The 19,398-nt window shown below is 38.4% G+C and overlaps 1 protein-coding gene across 1 annotated transcript in view; it reads left to right on the top strand.

The window, feature by feature from the left end:
- The window catches only part of ttc12 (tetratricopeptide repeat domain 12), a 48,521-nt gene extending 30,215 nt beyond the window's left edge, over positions 1-18,306 (top strand). The window contains exons 22-23 of the transcript XR_015095505.1: positions 6,263-6,334; positions 17,966-18,306. The gene's annotated coding sequence lies outside the window, so the exon portion shown is untranslated. The remainder of the gene's footprint in view (positions 1-6,262; positions 6,335-17,965) is intronic.
- Positions 18,307-19,398: the final 1,092 nt, after the last annotated feature.

Here is a 19,398-nt window from a genome sequence, read left to right as displayed (position 1 = left end):
TTGTACATCTTATTAGTTAATTAAAAAAAAAAAGCCCCTGCTGCTGCTCACCGCTCCCTCAATGGATGGGTCAAATGCAGAGAACAAATTTCACCCCACCGGGCGTGACAATCAAAGGTACTCTCTCACAGAAGATCTCCAAAAAGACATTGCCACCTGATATGAACATTGACAAGCACACTGGCTGCCAAATGAGGCCAGCCATTGTGATCGTCAACCCTCAAATGTCCCAATATTGACTATCAATTAAATTCACCTTCAACTCATGATTCCAATTGATCTCAATGAAACCATCATCTGCAATTAAATTAGTGATGAATACCACCCCGAAGTCCAAATTTCATTCGTACACATTACATTGAACTGGTCCGCGCTATACATGCTAATGAAAATCATAGCAGCATTATCTCTATATGACTGCAGTAAGTAGTTGCGGTTAATGATGACAAGCAATCTTTAAACAACGATGAAAAGAGGCTTTTAAACCAGCGACCCAATGAGTACCAATTAGATTGCATGTGATCCATCTTCCACTATGACAGTGCTGAGGGTTTAAAGCAAGGAAATATCTTGACCAAGTTCAGTTTCATCCAGCTGATAGATGGGAAGGGGTCAATTCCTTTTGCGTATGGAACAATCCCCAACCTCATTACTGGGTTTATGTCACTAGTGCCTTCAAGAGGGAGAAGATATATTGCGGGGGGAGAGATAAGTCACTAAAAGATTACTGTGCAGGCGACATGTGTTTTTCTTTGCTGAATACATGGCTCAAGTGAAATAATACTTTAAACAAAGAGAAAAGGGATGCTGTGTGGAGAATATAGAAGGGATTCGGGCACTGCAGTCCTGACCACAAGGACGCATGTTGACTTGGACGTCTTCAAGAAAGACATCTGGCAGGACTGGAATTTTCTGATCAGAAAAAAAGTGCTATTTCACTTATCTGGTTCAAATGAATTAATAGGTCTCATGCTCAGGTAAAACTTGCGCTCATCCTCCTATTTAAATACCATTTAAAAACCCAGAATGTAAAAGTATTTTTACTTTTTATTTATTTTTGTAAAATGCTTATCTCGCCATGTTTAAAAAACAAAACAGTATTCCAATTCACGGCAAAATTCAATAAGTCCATATCCTGCCACTCCATAAAGCTGTGAGCAATCTTTTGTTATTGCACAATTCTGCTAATTAACTCCAAAACATGCGATGAAAACTTGATGGTAAAAGAAAAGGACTGGAAGGCTAGCACCTCTAGATTTTGAAACAAATAACGGCAAATGAAGACATGAAACTGCAGGCAAACTAGGGGCAGGATGTGACCTGCAATTTTAATCCTATAAATTTTTACAAAGGGCATGTTATTCCTTCCTGGCTTTGATTTAATAATTGAACCACAGCACCAAGGAACAGCCATCTGGGTAAATCACTTCCAGAACTGATAAAAAGCTCTTTCATACCCGTAGTCTAATATATCTAAACCCAAACACATCAATCACAAAACAAATCTCCTAAAAGTTTGCCATAGAGCTAGCTGTTGATGTCAGTGCAGTTATGCCTTGACTTGCAAAACAACACAAACAAAAGAACCAATTCCAATAACAATCCTTGGAACTCTTTGGCAAGTCATTTAAAAGTTATCACGTCGCGCGTTCACGAAAGCTTGAAGCCAGCAATTTCCTCACATTAGTGCGACTAAATCAGTTGTTTGTATTGAATGTCATCAGTCATAATTTGTCATCCACTGCCTCCCCAGCGGCAATCAAATGCAGGTACAGAGTGCTCCAAAGTTAAAGTAAATACTTCTCACAGTGTAATTGGATTCTCGATCGGATCACACATGACAAATCTTTACAGGCCTGGCAAAGAGCAAGTGGCACATCTTAAACCAGGCATGTTTATTTAAATGCCAAAGACACTCTGACCTCAAGCATGATTCAAGTTGTTTATTTTATTCCGAAGAATCCTTTGAATCATTTTACATATGTACAGTACTGTGACTCGATCATTCAGGTCTTCCACAGTCCAAGAGCAGACTGCCTCTGAGGTTCTCAAACAAAACAAAACAAAAACCGATGAATTCCCTGTCAGCGACACGTCACAGCATCCACATCTCATGCTGCTTGAAGGTGACAATTTACCTGGCACCTGTAATCAGACATAATTAACCAAAGAAAAAAAATATTGAGGGCACATTTTGAACCCAAATATGTCAAGTGCGAGTGGCCATGCTGGGTCCATGTTAGGCATAACTGATGAGACAATTAAGTCAAGCTGCTCGGGACTGTATGCAAACTCAAATGACCTCTGCTGTAGAGCGCTCCTTTGCAATTAGGCGGCAATTGGCAAAGAACGGTGATTCAATGAACACATCAGTTTTAATAATACAAATGCCGATGTAAACACCATCCAATAAATCTGATGAATTGAAAAACCAAAACTGACAGTAAAAAACAAAACAATGAAGGCTGCCAAGCTGACTTGTTTGTGGCATCAATGATGATGAATGAAACAATAGAGTGGAAACTACTTTCAGAATAATCATCTGGTATGTTTTTGTTGCTGTAATAACAGACACAATATTGGCCACCTTTGGATGTTTGTCCCTTTTTCCACAAGGATGGATTCCTAATTTTCATCAAAATAAGCCAATACCATGTGATTATTTTATACGAGGCAAATAAACAATCATTAAGTGTTGAAACCACACATTTGTTACTAAAGACAAACAAGCTAAAGCCCACTAGCAACACTTCGCACTATTTTCTTCTAGTTCAACGAGGTAATTGACAAACTGCACAATTCTCTTATCAACACGAATGTTGCCCTCAATCTCCACGGTCCATCCGGGTCACAAGATCATTACTACTCAGCACAACACCATAATGAACAAATCCAGTCCGAGTATGAGAAGCGGCAGTGTTATGGAGGCTAAAATGGCAGTCCAAGTAACTCCGAAGACACTGCTGTGGAGGAAAACAAACGGTAGGAAAAAAAAAAAATCGACATCAAGTTAGTGACCAATGTAACTCATCTTCATGACCTCACAACGAAGCCAGTCAGCCCAGAGGCAGCAGTGCTCATTAGGAAGCTAAAACCCATCTGCTAGCATCAGTCGTTAAGAAGGAACCTGTTAGTAAGTCAAAAAAAATGTTTTTTCTTTCTTTCCTTTTTTTAAATGACGAGTGATCATGACAGCACTATACGCTTTTGGCTAGAAATGTAGACTGAAAGAAGTCAAAAACCTAAGCCTACCATGAAGGAAATTAGCTAGTATCCTAACGCTAAGCTAGTCAAGTGTAACACCTGTACAGTTTGAAGATGTACAGTATTTTCTGTTACCTGCTCTGAATATTATTTCCCCTGAATATTATAGCAAAAACATCAGCAGTCAGTCTTGAAACTCAAGGAGCTAACAACTGTGATAGCAGATTTGTCTTTTGTGTTCACCACGCGTGGGAGACACGGGTTAAGTCACCACTTTCGGGACTTGGGACCGGCTTGGTTTGCTTGCTCAACTTGATTTAAGGTTGACTTGACAGGACAAATCCAGCCTGTTTATATTTGAGTGTATATATTGAAGTTTGTAACTCAAAGATAAGAGACACAGCGAGTGATGACATCCAGCTCTCTCAACTGTCTCTACGAAACCCAAAGATATGTAAATCATGTTAACTTCACAGTTTTAGCCAACCAATCGCTCGTCAAACATCACCTTCATGTCGGTTATTCGTTTAAATAACCTGATGAAGTGATAGTCAGCATACAGTATAAACTGGTTTGAGACCATTACAAATGATAAATTATAAATAAACACAACTACTGTTGTAGTTACCTATGGTTTGCAAAGTGGCTAATGCGTGAACATAACTTGTGAGTGAGAAAGATTGTAATCACTTGATTTATGTCTTGCTAAGGCCGGGTTATGAGTTCTGTTCAACAAACTTAAATCATAGGGTTTCTCTTATTAAATATATTCAACGTAATAAGGACATCTGCATTTTTCCAGTTTTCGATTAGTTCATCTACGTTAATCCCTCTGATTAAAATGCGCACCAAGGACTGATATACGACGATGTTGGACACAGAAATTAATTTTCAAGGTTTTATGAGGCGAGATTAACCAACGTTGTTGTTGGCTTGCTTGTTTCAACCTGGAAATTAATTTTTTGAACACTGTCAGCTGAGAATGTCTGAGTGGAACAGTTCACTTACACGAACTGTGTGGCTGGAGCAAAGACAGATGGTCTGCCTGCATTTTAATCTCTGGTGAGTAAACAAACAATATTTACAGTTTCTATGTTTATTGTGAACCGCTATTTTGTAGCGTTGACGTTTGGAGCTGTTTGGGGGTAACGTATATAGGAAGATAAAGGTAACTGTTACTTCTTTAATACCCCGCATTATTTCGCATATCATTACATTATTTTGCGACGTGGATGGGTTTATTAAGAGGTTTGATTCGGTCGCTTAGAAACCCACATCATGCCCACCACTACTTCCACTTTTGATTGGACTGCCATTACAGGAGCGAGCCGAATCATTCGTCTTTCTACTAAAGCGTACCGAATAATAACAGTCATTTATGATAGAGCGTTATGAGGTATGTACTGAAAAGCATCCGTGATAATGATGCTCATTTTCACACATTCAATTCGAAAGTGACCTTAAGAGCGTCATTTTTTTAGTCAGAAGTACGGTATTCGGAGATTATGATCCTTGGTGTTATGGTGCATTTTCTGTATTTTAATCCGTCGAACTGAGGCTGTATATTCAAAGAATACAGTACGTCTCATAGTGTATGCTAAACGAAGCAAAAAAAAAGAAGAAAAGCTAGTAACCTATGCAACTGCTTTGACGTGAGAACTGTGAAATTAAAACGCATGCCAACACGTGGGACATCTGCAACTCCTAGGGAGAACAAATGCGATGAAACAAAAATCAATATACACATGTTGCATGAGCTGATATAGTCACAGAACACAGTCTTATAATGGCAAAAGTGGTACAACTAGGAAATATCGCCAAATCTAGACTATTCCATCTCTTAACAAGGGTTGGAAAACTTTCAAAGGGCCTTTGAAGGCGTCGCCTCCAAAGACGTATCAGCTTCGTCCTCCAAAGGTTAGAGTGCAGAATTGTTTCAGAAAGTCTTACTCTTAACCTTGGCTGGAGTTTTTATAATGTAAGGAGAAATGAATTAGGAAATTCATACAAAACATCCATTTTCTACCACTTATCTGGTTTAGGGTCATGGGTGAGTTGGAGACTGTCAGAGCTGACCTTGGAAAAGTTTTAATCCACAAACTTTGTTCCCTATGTATGAAATATGATTAATAAAAATATATGTGACCTTGCTTTAGAACTGCAGCAAAAACCTATAGAGTTGGTGTTGCCTGTGTCACGGAGTAGACTTGACCTGTTTCTTTGCGAAAAACCCAAAGGAATTCAGAGAATTGGTGTTTAGAAGTCAGGAAGCTATTGCGGCAAAGGTCATTTTTTACCTGAACTTGAAGATGAACAACTACACAGACAATTGAAAAGTGTGCCGGCCACCGCTGACCATAAAAAAAAAGGAAACCCCAAACAACAACACAATTATACGGCAGCGTAGCCAAAGCTGAGATATTAGAAGCACAAAATGCCACCAGGTCAGCTTGTGTTGTGGATAAAGGAGAGATAGCAGTTCATGAGTCTGGGCGCAAGCTGGAGCAGGCATCGACATAGCCGGACTTAAACACAAGGGAACGACTACAGCATCTTTATCTGCCTGCGGAATCTTATCTTGTATTGCTTTCATAATAGCTTTTAGAAGAGCAAAGAATCAAAAATAAATATTGAAGGTCATAGCTCTTTGGCCACGATATACCATTTGCAAGGTAATGAATTCCTAATGACACAGAAAGGCAGAAGAACAATGATAGACTGCCAAAATTCCGCCTTCACAGGGAGCACGTGGCAGAATTTTGGGACGGGGTGTGAAGTTTAACACCTAAAACTCCTGCTGCCCTATTTTGTCGAACGCAATGTTGTTCCGCCGCAACCAAATTGGCCTTGGCTTCGTTACAGTTTTGTCCTTTTTAAACTTATTGTGAGCGCCGGGCCTTCATTTCCTTTGTCACAATTTGGTAAGTTTACTATTTTTTTCATAAATATGTGGGTGTTATTTTAACACATTTTGGTTGGTCTACAGATTCATCTTATGTCTCCATGTTTATTGGTTCCCAAATGTAGTTTGATCGGATGTTCCCTGAATATATTTCAGGTCTGCAGTGTGCTCTTTTTTTCACGAGTTGGCGTCCAGGATCCCAGAGGGTGCTATTATTCCTCGGTAAAGGTAAGCTGTTACTGATATAGATACACTTGTTGACATTCCGCACAAAATCAAGTTCAAGGGCAAACCATTCAGTATGTACAATGATCGTGGGACAATGTGTAAAATAAAAACAGAATGCAATTCTTTTTCCCCCCAAAATTTTTTCAACCTATATTGGATTGAATACATGACAAAGACAAGATATTTTATTTTAATTTTTTAATTTTTTAAAGAGCTCAGTATTGTTCATTCGGTAATGTCATCATCATTGCTTTTTTTTTTTGTATGTGGGTGAGTATGTGTATGTGTATGTGTACGTGTATGTGCGTGTGTGCGTGTATTCGTTAGTTAACCAAAAACCTATTTAAAAAAATCCCATACCGTTCACCTAAACCGAACACCGCCGTCAGGAGACCCGAGGAAGGACCAAAGAAAACAAAGGAAAGTGAAATTTGTGAAAAGACAAGATATTTAATGTTTTAACGTTTTACACGACATCCCATCTTCAGTCACGTCTGTTTTTAAAACCCACCTCAAAAAACATTTTTATTCCTTGGCTTTTAATGCATCTTGAGATTCTGACCTTGTTTTAGGGTCTCATTGATTTTTATGTAAACTTGATCTTTTTTTTTTGGTTTCTGAATTATGTTAAAATCATTTTATGCAAAGCACTTTGTTGCTGCTGTGCTCGTGATAAAATGCTGTTGGGCTGAATTGAGGTTACACTTGTTCCAGATACAGGTATGAAATAAATTCCATTTCACACAAACACACTATGTTATATGGAAATGATCAAACCTTGAGAGCATGGCCCCCGTCTTTACATTTAAATTAAAGATGTTGCACTTGCGCATTTCGGAATAATCTCAAGTCTTATTTAAGCAACAGAAATGTAACCATGTAATACTTGGTTTGTTGTTTCACAATTACCACAATTACCACAAAGGAGATTGCGTATTTGAACCTATTTAACCTATGAACACATTTGAAGAGGAATACAAATTGATATGGTAATTCAATTATAAATATGTGCTGTTAGAAGCTGAGAGTGAATCAGAAATGGGGTTTTGTATACACCATATTATACGATTACTTGGATGAATAATTCATAAAAGTCACCATCTTTTGGTCAAATGTCTTACTCAATTTATCTGGACAACAAGTTTGAAACAAGCTATTTCAATCTGAAGAACCACTGGAACATTTTTTGAGAACTCCTATCATTTGATAGTAAAATGGAGGGGTGCTATTAAATAAAATCAAATTAAGAAATATCCCTTAAACCAGATACAAAAATCTATCAAATAAAAAAAAATGGATTTCATGACTTGCCCAATGTGATAACTGAGCGCACAATGAGCAACGATACTAAAAGGGATGTTGACCTTTACTTAACATTTCTTCTCTCTTAACCTTTTAACTCAATTCAATTTAAGATATTGATTGCAAGCCAGTCTGCATTTTCAGTGCCTTGGTGTCGTTTGCCACTTGACATTACCTGCGGGATGTGGTCAGCGTCAGGTTTTCCTTCCCTTTTCTGTTGTAAAAGGGGTTTATTGCGAGACTGCGTTGGTCTCTTATGTTGGCCGGCGGGGGATCGCGCTGCTGCCTGCTGCCCTGTCAAGTGGTGCCAGCCTCGCCATCGGTCTCCAGCAAATGATTAATTACTATGTAGTGTACGTGCACTGTGATCTCAGGACTTGCCTGAGGAAGCTGTGAGAGGGTAAGACAGTGGCGAGTGGGTGTACTGAATGTGAGTGGACGAAAGGGGGATTTAAATTTAGCAACACGGGGGGGGGGGGGGGGGGGTGTTTGAGCGTCGCTGCGAGAGAGAAAAAAAGGCAAGGATGATGTTGATGACGGTCTGGGGAGTGACGGGAGGGATATAGTATAAATGGGTGCTTATATGATAAAACAGTGAGGGGAGGAGGGAGTATTATTTGCAAGTGAGACCTATTTTTGCCATATGAAGTCAAAAGAGGGAGGTTTATTAAAAAGTGACGAGTTCAATTTCAAAAAAGAGATAAAAGCCATTCTTAAAGTGGATAAAGAATGAATAATAGACTCTCGCGGCTTTCTACATCTGTCATGTCGTTAAGCACTCTCAAGGTCAGATATGGGCTTCAAAGTTAAAGTACAACACTAGCAGTGTGGAAAAAAAGGACGCTGATGTTCCGATACGAGCTCCTGTCTCCGGATGTTGTGGGAATGTCACGCAGCAATTGGTTTCAAATCTTTTTGATGTGTGCCTTTGAGAAGACCCAGTGATGATGAATAGCTCTAATAAAACTCCATATAAACAGCGCTGAACGGTATGGAATAATATGGAACTGTGTATAATAGGGTTGTCTCTGTATAAACGGCATCATGGAATCAAGGTGATATACTGTAGTTGACCAGGTCATTTTATTCCTTCCGTTCCCATATGTTACGTGAAGCCGGTGACTGAAAAAGAGAACGACCGTCACACATGATTGAAAATTCATTTCCAAGCCGTAAACCACAATTTTAGATTATAAGGTTTTCCCAAGCAAAAAAAATTATTTTTGTGTTGAGCTTTGGGGCTGTGGTGACTGCAGTTAGTATTAATTCAGCAACGAGCCACATATTCAATGTCATTGCATGTACAAAGCTACATACTAAACCATAATCATAAACATCGTCATCTAAATCGGTCGCGTCCAAACTACAGCCCGGGGGCCATTTGCGGCCCTCCATACATATTTTGGCGGCCCTCAGCATATACTAAAACAAATTTTGACATGGCCACAATGCTATTTTGAAAAAAATAGGGTGGATTAAACTTTTCTAGCTATGCAAACACACACACATTTACAGCTAAAAAAGTAACTGAATTTCTGTTTGTAACACTGTGGAGATCAAGATCATTCAGTTTCAGAAACGCAAATGGTTTCATCCACTTGCTGCTTAGTGTCAAGATCCGATTTGTGAAAACATCCCATTAATGGTTCTAGTTTACTGCAGATTGTTCTTGTTGTGGTTCAGAATGTTGAACTCGGGATTCAGCTGCTGTTCAGTGGAAAAGCGGATCTATTTTAGTGGCGCACAGGGAGCATCCCAAAACAAGATTTCAACTATTTGCCTTATGACCTTTAGCAGTTGCAGTTTTTCATAAATAACGACATTATATCAACAATGTATAATTTCTTCATTGGTTTTACTGTGTAAAAAAAGAAAAAATATATATTTGTATTTTTCTGTATGTGAAAAGTTTGGACACCCCTGATCATGGCGTACACATGCTTAATTGATTAAATCCATTTCTCTCTCTCTCTCTCTCTCTCTCTCTCTCTCTCTCTCTCTCTCTCTCTCTCTCTCTCTCTCTCTCTCTCTCTCTCTTTTATTTTTTACAATCTATCAGCAGTTTAATATTATTAAACAGGCAATTTGTTACTAGCACTTCATTGTCACTTTAGGTCTGCAGCTTAGTTATTTTGATTAATTATTCTCTTACTAATGCAATGTTAATGAGAGTACGGCCACAAATGATGTATTCATCAGCATCCTAAGTATGAACTCCAGAAGTGTGATTTTGATGATGTTCATAGAACAAGAAATTCAAGCGACCTAGCATGAAAACCACGCAATATGGCTAAGCTAATTCTAAATAAAAAAGAAAAAAAAGAATGTAATTTACACTGGAAAGGGAGCTGCATTCATATATAAAGGTGACCTTAGTGGTTCTTTTATTGTTGTTATTTTGTATGGTGTTATTTGAACAAGGTGCATACTGACACATCTAACAATGCTGACATTCAACTTTCTTGAGCTGCTTTTGATTTGTTTACGCATAACAAACAAATCCATCTTTGCCTACATGCCACTCGGAGAAATATCACTAACAAAAAGCTCTAGATTAGATCTCACAGCACAGATGGATGTGTGATTTAAAAGACAGTGTCACTTTAAAGCTCAAATGATTCTTTTGCACTTCTGCTTTGCATGGTCTTTGTCACTGCACTTGAATACCCCAAAGTAAACATTCTGACATTAATCATAGAGCTGCGCTTGTATTACTGCATTTGCCATGTGTCTGCATTGCTCCTGCTATCTTTGAAACAAAAACAGGACCCCCATCCTTCTTCCAAAAAAGTGAATTACCCGTTTGCTACTCTGACATTTTTCATACTCGCACGCTACATTTTGCTTTTGTCTCTTGTTCCCACTGTCTTAGGCAGGAGTTTTCCCTCCACAGGCTATTGTCTGCATTCTCAAGAATTCCATACACTTTGGTTGAAAGAAGTGAAAAACTATGTCTTGCCAAGGGTGAGAAGTAATTATTAGCACTGCCTTAAAACCCAAATGATCAATCTGAGATAACAGGCCAAGCATGGGAAAATGCTGCAGGAAAGGAAATTGTGAAATGGGCATCCCGTTTATCTGTGGTATGTGACAAGAAGAGTCGCATTGCCTAATAACCTTTGGTGCGCAAATACGGGAGATAATAATAGCTTTAGAATAAAATGTTCAAAGGCATTCATGCCTAAAGGAGCCAAAGGTCTTGGTGACATACCGCCAAATTAATTAATCAGTCAATTAGGTGATGGGCTAAAATCTCTTTCAATCTTAATATTTCATTTGACATCTTGGATAGTTCTGTAATTCCAAATTTGGCAAAGTCATTTTTCTGTTCCAGAAATGACAGTTTTTACACCTCATGCTAGCGTTGTTGTCAAGACCACACCAACCGAGACCAAAATATTATCCAGACTAAAGATTATCAAGACAGAGACAAGACCAAGACTTTTGGAGGTCAAGACTAAGACAAGACCAAGACTGTCTTTACCAATGAAAAATCACATAAAAAAAACACACAAAATGACTAGTAACTTTTTACAGTACGTTTGCATCAAAAACAAATTCTGCTATGTTGTTTTTGAAATAGTACAATGAAACAAATCTCAGTCTATGTACATTTGTTGTTTTACTGATCACAGTAGTACTGGCCTGGTCTCCACTGGCCTTGATGAAAAATCGGATTCAAAGTATGAGATAGAGTAAAAATGCCTTTGATTCTGAGACGAGGCCCTTAAAAGGTAGTCTTGAGACCGAAACACTACCTCATACCTTTTCTGATACTGCTCTCCCATTTACATGTGAATGTTGGTTGTTAATTAATTTGCTCCCAACACGTATAAAAACGTTCTAATAAAAATTTTGACATGGTCCCCAAAACGTATATATACGTTTTTTATGTTTGTTTGTTTTTTTATGCTAGAGCATACAGAAGGCTTTGAACTCTGAACTAAAGAGAACGCTTAAAGGTGCATTGTGCCGTTTAAAAAGGTAATGTTAAAGCATTTTCTACATCATGCATGCTCCACCAATGCCCAGATGAGTACGAAGAGCCCTGACTGTTTTACTCTGAATGCATCCATCAGCTTTTATCTTCCCTTTATAGTAGAGTGTGCGGACCCTCACACTCCACAGTTTCTTTGCTGAGTGGAGGGGAGGAGTTTTTCTTTCCTCATTTGAACTCATGTCTTCCTTTGTCAACTGTAGCTGTCGCTTTAAGATCGCGCACATACTCGCTCGCGCACCATAAACGGCCCTGACACAGATGCTGCAGTTACGCTTTGGGCCAGAGGTGGCAGTCACGAGTAAAAAAAAGTGACAAACTGCACAAAGATCCTTTAAAGCAATGGTAGTTCTTACAAAAATGGCCAGCAGGTGGAAGCAGAGTATAAGAGATCAACAAGGGCCATGTCCCAAAAAGCAAAAAGTTTTAAACCGATTTGTGAATAATGATGAAACTTAGTTATAATCTAATGCCAATTGCTGCAAAACGGAAACAAATAGAAATATATGTTTTTTTCCAGATGAAAGAAGAGACTCTAATATTTATTTTGGTATGTTCCATGTTTTTATAGCAATAGAACATAATATTCTGTGGGCCTTGCAAAATCAATCAAAATCCAGTAAAACAGCTGGGAGCAAAGGGGGTTGCGTCAGTGAAAATGGATGGGAGGCACTACTGTGACCTCACTGCACACTGTATTAATAAGTCAAATAGTCTGAGAGACACAATCCCAAATCTTGTTGAAATAGCCTGGGGTGCCACATCCAACATCAAAGCCTGCTGAATATTCCTCCCAATATGTGTTGCTTTGACGTTCCTGTCAGAATATAATCAATAACTGTCCACCAGAGTGACCTTCTTATACTAGGTTGTGTTTTAAACACCTTGATTTTTGCAGCTCACCTCATACTTCCTGATTTCTCCGTGTTTGGAATTCTCCTTTCCAGAGGTCTTCCCAAAACTGCAAAGGGTTAACCAACTTCAGTTCTGTTTTTCCACGTTATATATTTTCAAAAGTAATCATAGCTGGGACCTGGCTTTAGGCATTTTCAGGCCAGTGGGGGACTCCTCTGACGTCACAGTAGTAGCTGACCCACCTTCAATTTCAGCGAAACAACCTTCACTTGCGGCATGCTCGTTTCCTGCTTATCGAGGAGGACACACGAGCCTCGAGTGACCGAGGAAGGACCACCGCCAATTCCACAGATCATGTCCTTTACCAAAAATAGCAGCAGACAATTACATTAGTCAACAGACAGTGGTGCAGTCAATTGTATTAGCTCTATACAGCGGACAGCCATATAGAGCAGGCCGTGATTGTGATTCAATTCATATGTTTACCTCCAGGTGCTGCAGTCAAATTTCAAACATAATCACAAGTGGCCCAATTAACGGTCGTTCAGCCTTAATACCTTGGCCGAAGTGAGTAAAGCTCCTCCCCTCACAGAGCAAACAAATCAATACTTTATGAAATTGGACTGCAAATTTGCTAGCTCATTCATATAGGTTGTAATATAATGTATGCATTGGTGACATGCTATTGAGCCGCTGCGATCAACAGTCCAGCAAGGGTGTCTGGGAGAGGGGAAATTCATGCTCTTTCATCACTGCAAGAAAATAGGAGCGCTGTGTAATATCGATCTTTGGATTTTAGATCCTGGGATCATGACTGTCATGTTGTAAATAAAGTAGCCATTACAAATAATGGAATAAACAAATACTGTTCTTCATTTAGTATTTTTTTTCTTCTTAAATTGCACCCAAGAAAGCCCAAGTCTAGATTCTCAAAGAGTTCATAAAGTGCAGAATATTAAGCACCTATGATTGGTAAACCCATTTCCTCGTAAAACACAAGCATATGTATTGTACTCTATTCCTATTTGCATAGATAAAACATTCCATGTTGCCCTTGACTTAAGTCGGCAGGGTCATAGGCATAAATACAAACTAAGGGGAGCAGTCGATAAGAGAAATTGAAACGTGTTAAACAAGGTTAAAGCCAATGGAGCACCAGAATCAAAGAAGAAAAAAACTATAATTGCGACCATGGATGTACAAAATTTATTTATTAATGCAATGTATTATTTAGTAATGTCTTCATTGGATACAGAGCTACAGACAAAAAATAAAATAAAAAATGAAATGAGAAGTTGGAGGCCAGCCCAGAACTTGACTGATTCATTTATGCACTGGAAATCAGTGGGATGTAAAGTCTCTAATGCTTTATAAAATGGTGCAGATAAAATCTGTATAATCATTTTGATGGTATCAGATTATTTGTAATCAAAATATGGATAATAAACAACTCAAGAATCCATTGATGCGTTCGTTTTAACGAGAATAAGTCGTTCATCCACATACTTCAATGTGCACGAATTCACAGTAAATCACCAATTTCTTGAAATATCTTTTGTGACATAATATAATTCTTATAATTTGATTTAATCATTGTCACTGATAGTGTAACGGTTCAGTAAAGGCAACATGGCTTTAGTTGCACTTCCTGCTCCATGATGGTTTGCACTCCTCGACCCTAAAGATGATAAGCGGTATAGCAAATGGATGGAGGAATATTTAAGGATTTTATTTATTACAGTGGTCCACATAATAAAAAAAAAAGAAAGATTTTTTTTCCCGTTTTTTGTTGTTGTTGTTGCCATTTTGGTAAGTGACTAGGTCACTAAGTCACTTTTAATCCCAGCCAGTGACTTTGAAACATGTGAATGTTTATCAGGAGTTTCCAAAGACCAGCTAAAGGTATGTGCATCCTCTACTGGTGGTAGCCTCAACAAACAGTCTGTTATATGCATCCTAGACCATCTGAGGTTTAGTTGATAGCTTAAGACATATTTGAGTGGGCAAGCATTGTTGTTTTAAATTGTGGCTACTGCCATGTGAACATTTCTTTCAGCTTTGTTTTGACAAGTTATTATTATTACTATTATTTTATACTTTTTCAAATTACCTAAAAAAAAAAAAAAAAGCGGACCATATAGAGAAAAACTAATATTTGGATTTGACCTCTGAAACCTATAGAAAATGTTGTCTACTTAGTTTATGTGGACTAGTATTACTGTTATTTACCTTATTAGAACAAATTTATTAACTGGTGAATTCATATGTTATATGTTTCTTCATAAAGTATTTGAGCAAGATGTAAGAACACATTTATTTATATTTTTGTTTGATAGTGAACGAGGCCCAATTTTAAAGGAAAAAAAACAAACAATTTTGATGGAAAATCAACAATCCTTATACTGAAGCTATTATAACCAGAAATAGTACACTGACAAGCAAAACTGGATTCCCAAGCGGATTGACTAGTTTTGCGTGCGGCAGGGCTAAAATTGTCACCTTGAGAAGATGAGTCAAAGGCAGACAACCACGAAGTTATTATTTTTGGGTGGAGTAAATTTGTACGTCAGCAGCGGAGTGTAATAGAAACAAAGCAGTCAGAGACAGATGCAATCGTTGTAATTATGAACACAACAGAGAAGGTTCAGATGATAGCTTGAATGTCCCTCGGGGTCGGCGTTTTGTGCATCTCATTGGTTTGCATCTGGAACACTCTCAAAGAGACAAAAAGTTGTCATTAACCTTTTTAACCTTCTTCACTGAAATACCGGATAACTCGCTCACACTTGCCCTCCGAGATGTTTGCATGTGTGTTGCTCATACAAAGCGAAGACGGAAATAATCAAATGGAACGCACGAGCCACTTATTTGTCACTCCTCTTTTCCCATGCTGCCAGAAATACTTTTCCTTCATAATCTCGACACTGCGTCTGTCACGGTTGCCTCTCACGCACGCCTGCAGTTTGGTTATGAAACACACACTCTCCTGTTGATTCTGGAAGTTTGCCTAGCGTATCTTGCCCCAGTACAAACCACGAGCTAAATCAATTATTCAGTTTGCTCTTGGTGATCCATTGAAGAGACTCCCTCTCCACATGCTGGCACTTCTCGAGCTGCACCAGTGTTGTACAAAAATGGTGTTGAGTGCAATGTAGGGCTCTGTTTCTCAGAGGCTCGCTATTCTTTAATTTATAAAGCTGCTCCTTTATAGTTTACCTTCCTGTCATGTTTCCCTTTCGACATTATTCAGATTGAGTCTTCCACGCACAGAAGTACAACTTGAATTAATTCTGTGACGACAAGAACACTCCTATTTTAAATCATCTTTCCCCATTGAAATGAATGGAAACGCCATTAATCCGTTCCAGACTCCCATTAAATTTTATTTTATTTTTTTAACATATTTGGTCAAATGTTTTGTTTAAATTCAATGGACATTGCGCTGCTTCTTCTGGCGTTGTCAGCTGGGGGCAGATTTTTTTTTTTAACTCGTAGGGTCACTTGAATCTCAAGCTACCGCTGTGTAGTCCTTGTCCACTGGATTGGTCTACGCCAGCCCCAGGACCTGTTTGGTTGTTGTGTTTCGGATTTATTGCAGAAGGGATGCCAGTGCCCTTGAGCTATGCACCGAAGTCTTTAACTACCATATGTATGGTGTTCATTTGTCTGGTGTGTTAATGGGGGAAAACTAATTTCCTGTGGGGGATTAATTATCTAATTTTACTCATCAAAACTGATCTCTCTTCGTTTAAAAAGTCATCAAGATTCTCCCTGAGACTAACAGAGAAGTAGCAAAATACGCACGGATATGGGCGAGGCATCATGATAACAATCTAGCATTTTTCCTGAAGGCTAATTATCAATTACTATGCAGACTGGTGCGAGACTAAGTGGGCTAATGGTGGAGAAAGAGTGTTTGTGTGTTGGCGTACATTTCAGACTGCAATATAAGTTTTGCAAAACCCCACCCACCCATCTGTCTGTGTGAAATATGCGCTATTATTGACGTCCTGTGCATCCCTTATCGCATTACAACCTTCCCTCATATGTTAATTAGCCTTGGGAAATATACGTGGCAAAATGTTGGTACTGAGCACAGAAACAAATTAATGATGGAGTGACTTGCATACTTCAAGCATTCACTGTGCTCGATTTCCGCAGTGTCCCTTTAGTGGCCGTCGCACTTCAATTTTCTTTGGGTCTGTTTCGCACCCTCCAAGCCGACAAAACAGACAAAAGACACTGGATTTTAAGCAGGCTAGTTAATAGAGGACATTAGGGGGCGAGAGTGGAGGCTGGTCGGCTTGCCCCGACGTGGTGGAGCCTGCTAATGTGATTGGCCGCCTGACGACATGCAGATTCCGTCAGTGAAGATAGACTTCTTCCCCCTGAGGTAGCACATCAGGAATCCGATCACGAGCGCCGGGTTTTCATTGGAACATCAATCCACGAGTCTGTCCCAAATAATTGCGTGAGTTGGTGGAGCATGAAGAAACCGCGGCCGCCAGTGAATGTTAAATTCATCAATTGCAACACCTGCATACAGAGGTGCAATTGAACGTTCCAAGGCAGACAAATTTGTACAAATGAACCACCAAAGTCACACAATTTATTCTAAATTATTTTCAAAAAGTTATGAAATATATTGATTACAATGATTAAATTATCACTGTTATAAGTAGAGGTGGGCATTTTGTGAATATTGACGAGAGGTGCTGGATTTCACTTTCCCTTCTTTTCTTTGATCCTTCCTCGGGTCTCCCAACAACCTCACGACTCTAGCTTCTAGATTCTGAAGTATTCGGTTTAGGTGAACGGTATGGGATTTTTATTAGGTTTTAGGTGAACTAATGAGTACACACGCACGCACGCACACACGCACATGCAAATACTCAAGCACATACAAAAAGAAAAAAAGAAGAAGAGAGAGAGAGCAATGATGATGACATGTCGAATCGGTAAAATTACCGAATGAATCTGAATAGAAGTTATGCTGTATGTACAACAATTAATTTTGGGAAATTTATCATATTGTGATTAGATTATTTGTATATGTAGGGCTTTATTTGATATTTTACACTAATATCTGTGCATTTAAGAAAAGTGCATGTTATGTTTATTTTCCATTTGTGTTTTTCTTCATTTGCTTTATTTTCTATTTTAATGATTTATTATTAAATATAATAACTTATTGTACATGATATAAGTTAGTGGGGGTAGGATTAGATAAATTCTTGTACTTCTGACTTTACTAATAATTATTTTCCTTTTTAACTTTTATTTTCTTTATTTCACTTTTATTTTGTATTGCATTTATATGATCAATAAACCACACCAAAACAAACCCAAAAAACGAATTATGATATAAAATATATATGCTGTATAACATATTTTATTTTTTAAAACCTAAGGGGGAAAAATATTTTATTATCTCCTTTTTTTTTTTTTTTGCCCTGCAACTTGGCCCCCCTTCCAAGGAGCAACCGCCGAGTTCGTCGTCCCGGCCCTGACAGGCTAACAATGTGATCCCAATTGTAGAGGAAGACAATAAATCCCACTGAAAGAGAATGACTCATTATGTCATCCACGTCTTTTAAACGAGAGTCATACAGTCAGAAAGGATAACAGAGTCAATGACTGCAGAAATCAAACCCGTGATTCCCCCCTCATGAGACACAATCTGTCTGCCAAAAATCACAATGAATCCCTTTTACAACAAAGCGGAATGAACTGCTTCCCAGTGAGAGTTGCTCACGATTGCGAGCATGCTCACAGTAGGAGCCACACCGTATCTAAATCTACTCTGGATGACAAAACCCACGGGAGATGGCCCAAATATTTATGTGACTGAAAGTAACTTGCTGTATACGTGCACACAATTTTTTTTGTATGTGTCAGCATGTTTCTAAAAATGTGCATGTTTGAACCTGTCTCAGGCTACAAAACACCTCGCGTCCCCTAGAAAAGATGCAAAAAGAGACTAGAATGTGGTGAAATACAAGTGATGAATCTGTTAAACCCAACAGCAGGCGGAAATAGAAACAGAGGTGGGAAAATGTCCTTAATTTTGGGTGATCGGTTGATCCTTTGAAATAAAACCAATCTCACATCCCTCCTCTGAGGTCTATACAAGTCAGCCAGCGTCCTCTTCTGCTGAGATGACTAATAGGGGACAAAATCGATTCGGCAATATATCGCAATTCTCGAATCGATTCGATATGCGGCCGAATTTTTTATGGGAATATTCAACAAAACGTCTTACTTAGGGAATAATGTTACATTAATGGAACATTAAGCCTTAATATTTTATTTCATTTCTGTTCAAACGTTAAATGCAGTGGCTCAGTTATAAGCCTGAATTTTCAGATAAATAAATACATTTTCATACAAATCTTACAGTGTACATGTACAAGTTTATTGATTAGTATTTTTTAAATGTGAGTTTAAAAAAATCGCAATAATCAATTTATAGAATCATATCGGGATTAATCGGTATCGAATCGAATCGTGACCTATGAATTGTGATAAGAATCGAATCGCCAGGTACTAATTCACACCCCTAATGACTAATATTTTCTTTTTTTGAGGGGATAGAACTACTTCATGTGATTGGTGCACCCCTACAACTAATGCTACCACACCAATCACATTACATGGATTACCTTAATCATTAACGGAAAAGTAACTTTTAAAGGGCCAATTTAAATCATAACAACGTTCTTATTCTCTAAATACCTCCAGATAACTGTATATGAATAATAATGTACAATGTCACAGTTATATCCAAAACAAGTGAAACCAGTCTGACTAACCACAAAATGGTGCATGAGAGAGAAACACGTGTTTGGAGAACTCCCAATTGACGCTTGAAAATGAAGGCGTCGGCTTTGGTTGACAAACTGAAGTTTGT

The sequence above is a fragment of the Leptonotus elevatus genome, chromosome 7, assembly GCF_054856555.1.
Source record: "Leptonotus elevatus isolate MCC_2025b chromosome 7, RoL_Lele_1.0, whole genome shotgun sequence".
In the NCBI taxonomy this organism is placed as follows: domain Eukaryota; kingdom Metazoa; phylum Chordata; class Actinopteri; order Syngnathiformes; family Syngnathidae; genus Leptonotus; species Leptonotus elevatus.
The sequence above is the reverse complement of the archived record's forward strand: the minus strand, read 5'-3'. Positions and strand labels throughout refer to the sequence as shown.